Source organism: Semicossyphus pulcher, unplaced genomic scaffold (genome assembly GCF_022749685.1).
Source record: "Semicossyphus pulcher isolate SPU_LCO1_2020_fin unplaced genomic scaffold, fSemPul1.0.p SCAF_11, whole genome shotgun sequence".
In the NCBI taxonomy this organism is placed as follows: Eukaryota; Metazoa; Chordata; class Actinopteri; order Labriformes; family Labridae; genus Semicossyphus; species Semicossyphus pulcher.
In genome coordinates, this window is record NW_027211615.1 from 29,655,776 (window position 1) to 29,663,724 (window position 7,949).

Consider the following 7,949-nt stretch of genomic DNA (forward strand, 5'->3'; position numbering starts at 1 on the left):
CCGCGCATGCACGGGGAGAACATGCAGACTCCTCACAGGAAGGCCCACTACGTCTGAACCAAGACTCGGAGCTGTGAGGCGACAGCACTAACCACTGCACCACCGTGCCGCACACACAAGAACCAGTTTGCACCAAATTAGAAACCAGTTTATTTCCAGAGCTTAACATTGATTTGCAAAAACCAAACTGTGCAACATTTCTAAACCTGTGATGTAATCATTTCCTGCACATCCGAGTTCCTCCTGTAACGTTCGACAAGCATCTCACATATGAATCAATGTAGAAGCTGTATCACATGCAAGAACTGTTTAATGTCTTGTAAGTTTCTTCCCGATTCTTCCTGTTTCCAAACTTCACTTTCACTTTGCACAAACAATATATAACAACTCAGACCATGCTCTAACTCAAAGCATAACCAGGCTGTCATTGTGCTAAACCGATTCATTCCTACAACAGGATTGCTGACAGGAGTGTCAGCCCTAAAAAAACCTTTCCACGTGACGTGCCAACAGGAAGACGCTTTGGATAGCTCTCTACCATCCACGTGTTGTGTGTCACTGTGAGGCAAATTGTTGAGCAGTTTGGAAAGTGGCTCAATAAAAACACCGTCCATTTCCCAGCACCATGAACACAACAACAATTCAACAGCCTCACAAACAGCATAAGAAGCTCGGGAAGTGGCTATCTGGTGAGGTCAAAGTTCACATCACAGTGTGAATGCATCATTCTGTAGTCGTTATTATCACTGAGAGGATGTTTACTGCTGAAGGAGAGGGCAAGGTAAGGATTCAATGGTCACTGCTTCCACAGTAATCTGCAGAGACGTTCAGTCACTGGTGAGTGCTCTTCAGCAGTCCGAGGTGGTCTACGGACTGCAACTCCATTTTTGCAAGTTGCTAGTCGTCCGTCTGCCTCGGTGATGATTGTGTCATGTTGATATTAAGGTGTACTTCAGCTTTTTATTGAACTCCAGAAGAAATCCTACGCTGAGGCTTTATATGGTTTGAAGACGTTTGCCTGGAGAGTCATGGGAATGTAGTTTTCAGATTTCTATTTTCTCAACATTAAACCCACACGAACAAAAACACATAGTTAACCAACATCTCCCAAAGCAAGCAGCCTGCAGCAGCTCTGTGGTCTCATCCTGCTGTTGGAAGCTTGTGGACAGACGCGTCTCTTAAAGATGGCGGCTGTTCTGAACATGAGTGTTTGTGTCGCTGCTCTGCTGTTACCAAGATAACAGTTTCATGGCTCCTCCTTCCTGAGGTCAAGAGACTGACACGCTGACAAAACCTCTGGGAGCTTTGCAATCAGCCTGGTTCCTCCTGACCTCGACCCCTCGACCTTTAACCCATGACCTGGGGATTGATTGTGGTCCATCATTAAGGATGTTGGAGTCACTTAAACGAACACTGAGGAGGGAATGATTGTAAGAGTCAAACAAAAACAACATTATAGACTGGACTACCCCCCCATTATTCTGATAGCATTACCACTTGTTACACGAGAGAACAATGAGCAGGATCCTTTAACACCATGTCCCAGGTGCAACCCAGTGTTATCACCTCCATGTCTGCTGTCTATCTTTACTGTCTCATGCTGCGAGCTCTCCTATTGGTGTTTGACAATGTTTATGTCATCAAACTTCACGTCACTGAACTGAAATATTAAACATGTTGGAGGTTAGAGCGACGTCAACGTCCAGCAAACATTATTCCTTTTTTTCTGGCATTTTTCTGCCTCAGTGAAATCGCAGTGGTGAGCCCATTTTTATCTTTAGCAACAAAAGTTTGATGCCCCGACTTCACCAACAAACGGTGACACAGAGAAGGCTCTGTCCTGTCCTTTCCTTAGAATGAATCTGTAACAGTAGAGCTGAAGCAGAGGAACCTGGTTGGAGTCAGCCGGCTCTCTCTGCATCTCTTCTGTACATTATTCAAACAGCACTAAAACGTCTTTATTTGTACGACTGTCACACACAGGTTTCTGTGCAGCTGTAAATATTTCAGTCCTCAGTTTGTATTCAGCTCGTCCTCGCTGCTGTTCGGGTTTCAGGGCTGAACACCTGCCAGCGCCATCGATTATACATGAAGAAAAAGAAACATGGCCGCCTTTGTTCACTTGTTCAAATGGGCCTTCACATACACTACGGTGGGCAGCGGGTCCTCAGACGCAAAGATAAGTCTGTACAGATTATTCATAATACATAGGGCGGACATAGAGCACAGGTACAGCTGCTCAGTTTGATCACTTTGCAGAACAAAGACATCCATCTGTTTTCACACCACATGAACTCTGCCTCTTATTTCAGGGAGGAGGAGTCCACGGTGGAGCCCAGCGTCGGCCTTGTTCAATCCTCAGCAGAGTATCTGAAGACTAACTGATGATGAGACTGTACAGGACCAAACACTCGCGTGCTGAGAGCCTCCAGTGTGAACAGTGAGAGTCCAGGTGTGGAGCTAATCTGAGCCCATTAACGTCTTTGCGTCCTCCTCCTGCACGCTCACATCATTCATGTGAGGACGTCCATTCATGCATTCATCAGTCAGATCAGGAAATCTAAACGTTGAGGACAGAATGAATGAAAAGTCAAACCAGCATGTTCGTGTGCGACTTGTGTTTGAGCTGTTCAGGTCCGCCACTTTCTCAGAGCTCCATCTGCTGCTTCCCATCATCCACATCAAAGTACTTGTTGTGTTTTTATTGGTTCATTAGCTGTTTCCACACAGCAACAGAGGAGTGTCCATCTTGTCTCTGCTTGACCTTTCACATCAATCTTCTCTCCATTACACTCAGATTGAGGTCAATCTGTCTCCAGGCTCAGCGATGGTCTCCACTCTCCGGCCTCGCATTTCATTTATGTCAACACCCAGCCAGCAGTCGTCACGCTCGGCGAGGTCATCGTCGCCATTATCGCCTCTGATTTGATGAGATTTAAATATGAGTCATAAAAATAATGAACTGTTTCAAAACCACAGCCTCAATCGCTGCAGACGATAACATGACCCCTAACAACACAGACGCTATACGAGAGGAGAGAAAGCCACCGTGACCCCATCTTTCTTTACACTTCCCATTCCATGCCTTCAGCTCCAAATGTTGGCCACAGCCATCTTGTTTTTGGAGCCAGAAGTGACCATATATGGACAAAAGGGCGGAGCTGGAGAGGAGGGAGGGGTCTGGTAATGCTAGGTTATCAGCTAAAGCATAGCTTGGTTAGCGAGCTGCATCTGTGATTAAGGTTTATCATGATATTAAAAAAAACAAGCTTTAAAGAAATGTAAGAGTTTCTTTGCAACTGAACGCTGAACAAGACGTCTTTCAGGTCGCCGAGAAGCAACGTGTCAATCACAGGTAGCCCCGCCCTAATCCCTCCCCTCTTCCTGGTCTGTGTGACTCTCAATGGGAGCATCAGCGACTAAATGAACATCATGATTGAGACCATAAAGTCATTAGGAACATGTTCACTGAGGGGATAAATCAGGAGAGGAGGAGGAACATTTTCTCATAGACTTCTACAGGATCAGACTTCTTTGTGGAACCAGTGGAGTCACCCCCTGCTGGACATTAGAAAGACTGCAAGTTTAGACACCTCCACACCCCAATCTGCACCAAAAACGAGTCACTGTTTCTGTAGAATCTGCTCTAACTTTCTAAAACCGTTGCTGCACTAATCAGATCTCCATCACGCCATCCACAGGGCCTCTACGTCCGAGCTGGGATTCAAACCAGGAACCTTCTAGATGTGAGGCAACGGCGTTAACCACTGCCCTCATCACATATAGCCTCACTTTTGATAACAGCTACGTCTCAGCTGACTCCACTCTCGCTCAGAGTTTATTTTCAGCGTACGATCCTTTAAAAACCTCGGGGCTGATTCATTTTCTCGAGCACTCTTCAGAAGTCGTCCAAAGAGCAGCTGAGGAGAAACCAATCAGCTCAGGGGCTTTTGGAAGATTGGTCTTGACCTCACGGTTACTCGACAACAAAGAGTGGAGGAGTCTGATTGTACGGCGGGAGGCTTCGGTCTTTGTCTGTTTTAGGATTGACACTCAAGATCTAGAGTGTGTGCTCTGACCTGACTCTGCTGGGGCCAGGTGAGGCTCTGACCTGACTCCTCTGCTGGGGCCAGGTGAGGCTCTGACCTGACTCCTCTGCTGGGGCCAGGTGAGGCTAAGCTTCTCCTGAGGATTCTATTTAGATAAACTACCACCACAGTCGAGCTGAATGTGCTTATTTTAAATAAACCGCCTGCATGGTTTTATCGTTTCCATCACAGCTGCTTTATCGGCCCACGGTCCGAGGGCTGAAGTGTTGTATACGTTTTGCAGATTTGCCTCCACTGTTACACGAGCTGAAACTGACAATGCTTGATGAATATTATGAAAACTGTTTTAAATGCCATCAGTGTAACAGTCACGCAGATATATATTTCATGCTTTCATGCTCCATTGCTCCAACACATGACTTCAGCCAGTGGCCTTGAAAACAGGCTACAATGCAGATGGACCTGGTCAAAGGTCGTCCACTAAAAGTTCTTGTTGTTTCCCCTGACAGGCTCAGATTGTTATTCTAAGTGTGTGACAACATGACAGAAAGGATCCCTACAGAGATAGACCTTTTTGTTACAGAGGAAGATGATTGTTTTAACCACAGACAGACGTTACATCGCTCTCTGCACACACACCAGACTCCATTCATAAAAACACTGATTTTACCTCACACAATAACACAAAAAAACAAACCAATCGAGGTCGCCAGAGAGGACAAATCGAAGCTCCTAGAGAATGTCACTTGAAGGACAGTACTTGAGTAAATGTCTGCAAAGCATACAGTTTTATTTCAATCAGGAGAGACCTCATTAAGATTGAACAATTATTTATTTACAAGTTTGGAAAGAATGAAATGTGCAAAGTCTTTGGTGATTAGACCCCATCGTGATGTCTTCATGTACTTGAAGATGTCGAGAGGCCGAGAGCAGGATAGGATAACCCCGATGGAGTCTAGACACTGGTGGTGGTGGTGATGGTGAAGACAGGATGATGGATTGGAGGTGAACGGGGTGGAGGAGGGTCGCAATGATCGAGCTGATACGACAAACTGTCTGCGGAAGAGAGGAGGACAGCTTTAAAATTTGACAGCAGCCGGATGATTGGTCGACAGACGTTGAAGCTGAATCTGGTTGGTTTAGTACTTAAATAATATACGCCCATAATCAGCTGATCCCCGGACAGGAAGGACAGAGCGGGAGAGAGAGAACGTGACGTGGATGAATGATGCTAATGAATGACCCTAACCCTAACCCTAACCCTAACCCTAACCCTGCATTTAGAGTAGTTTCTGGGAGTACAAAACATTATTTCAGTCAGACGACTCACGTTGTTATAGTTCAAAGTGTTTGTTGCAGCAGCAGAACACAGCTTGTGTTCGGCGTCTCGGCTCCGACCTCATCGCTCCTCGCAGATTTACTTTACATGCAGAATTGAAGAGCGATGAGATGATATCTTAAACCTCCCATTTGGAAGCTGCAGGCGGATGCTGGGGTGGAGGCGGGGCTGACAGTGAGAGCGCAGTGCTGGTGCAGGGCAGCGATGGCAATGACAGAGCAGAGAGAGAGTGGACATCTTGCAGCCTAAATAGACGCCACACTGGGAGGAAGTGATGTCAGGTGACTGTGAATCCAGATCACGGTACTGGGATCACTCACTCAGTCTGTATGATGTGTTTTGTGCTGTACAGTAACTGACCAGGAGGATTCTCAGTGCAGTTCATCAAAAAATAAAACAAAATGGACGTTTTTGATAAAACTGCAGCGAAAGTTTTGTTAGAAGGAAAGATCAGGGTGTGGCTTTAAATCCAACACTGACTGTCCATCCATCCATCCATCCATTTTCTTTCACTAACCCGGGAGTCGGGTCGCGGTGGCAGCAGGTTCAGCAAGGTGACACAGACGTCCCTCTCCTCAGCAACGTTCGGGGCAATCCACATACAGTTACATTTTGTTGCTCCATCCATCAACCCGACCTCTGTTAATTCCTCCTACAGCTCCCAACATGCAGGTCATAGGACTTTATATCAGACATCAGAAATGCATTAACTTTATTTTCCACCTGTAAGCATTCATGTTCTCCGGGACAACTGAAAGCCCCAGAGGTCTGGACTTTATCTGGAACACTCCAGGAGAGCGGCACGATCAAAAGAACAGGAAATGAGAATCAGTGAATGGATGCAAACGAGAGCAGGTAGTACAAGTTGTTTAAAAAAGGACAGATGGTGAAGCTCTTCACAGCAACAATAGAGGCCGAGCTGCACTCATTCACCGCTGCTGCTGTTTGCAGCACAATTCATCCTGTCTTATTAAGACGGCTTTGAAAGAGACCAGCTTCAGCTCAGAGCAACAGATGATGCAGGGGTGATTATTTCTTCACTTCATATCACCAGCAGGTATGTCAGCTGCATTCCTGGATGAGCAATTTGTTTTCTCAATGGAGTTAAGGAGGCGGAGGGAAGATACACGACGGGAATAAATATAAATAAATATGAGAACAGAGCAGAAAGAACAGAGCGTGTTTTCATTAATTAAAGCTACATTCCTGTTGATTATTTCCCATCATGCTCCTGGTGGAAATGTACAAGAAGAAGAACAAACACTGGAGCAGAAACAGAAGCAGCTTTTTACCACAGCCGCCCTTGTGTGCATGTTTTTATCTGTGCTGATTGAGGCCGTAACATTAGCTAGGTTAGCATTACAAGCTAGCAGGCGGCTTGCAAGCGAGTACATTTGTATTCGCAGGACTCTTTCCAAATGAAACAAACGTGAATACTTCCTTGTTTTTCTTTCTTTTGCTGAGAATTAATCGTGTTTCTCTGCAGCCCTTTCCCCGTCCTCCATGAGTATACTTCATTTTCTCTTTCTCCAAGGCTGCTAACAGTATTTTTAAGTCCCCACTGAGCTTTTGATGGAAGCCAAAAGGTGTTAAATCTCAATTGAGATGCGGCGGCAGCAGAGCAGGACTCCTCCACAGGGGATACAGGAGAGCACGGCTTTGTCTTATGAATGTATATTACTTTGAGGGAGGCGGGGCAGGTCTGTCCTTCTCGTGCCCGGAGGAGAGATGAGGAGAGGGTCAGCGGGGAACAAGAAGAGAGAGTCTCCACACAAACAGAACACTGTTAGTACCAAGCTTGTACTGGAAGGGTGTGCGTCTAAAGAGCGGTCACAGACATACACTGACAGGTGTGTTAGTGTCGGGGTTATGTCAGTGTGATGATCCACAGATCAGTTAGTCCTGCAGAGAACCACGTTTGGCTCATGGAAGAAGAGACGCAGCGATGCACACGCTTTGCTCAGACGTGCAGCGTGGACCAGCTGTTAACAAGCTCGCTGTCTGTGCAGGACGTAACGTTCACACAGGAAACTAAAAGCACTGCGTCCCGGCTCATTATTATTATCTGTGAACTGTGGCTCTTTGTGGAGCCGTGCACACACCAGCACAGCAGGGTCAGACATCTGGACGGTGCATGGAGCTAATAAGCTATGATAGCTTCTGCGTTGCCTCAAAGGTCAGCACTGTCAGGGCAGTTTGCTTTTCTCACCTTCCACCTTCTCTCCAGCTTCATGAGTAAGACTCTCCGCTGTGGAAAAAAAAGCTTTTCAATCCGACATCTTTACATCAACATGCAACACGCTGACGTTTCCTTGGAGTCGGGCTGAAGTGAGAAACACATCACTTTGTCTGGCAGCTCAAAATCTGTGAGCAGCCACGAGAACTCTCTCAGGTACATCAGGGATGTTTCACCAGACTGTGTGAAGCGTGTGTGTGTGTGTGTGTGTGTGTAGGTGTGTGTACGTATCTTAAGCTGTTTAAGCACATGTTGAAAACCTTAGAAATATTAACTGTTCCCCAAAGTAATCAGACTTCAGCTCACATTAATTCTCTTCTAGATA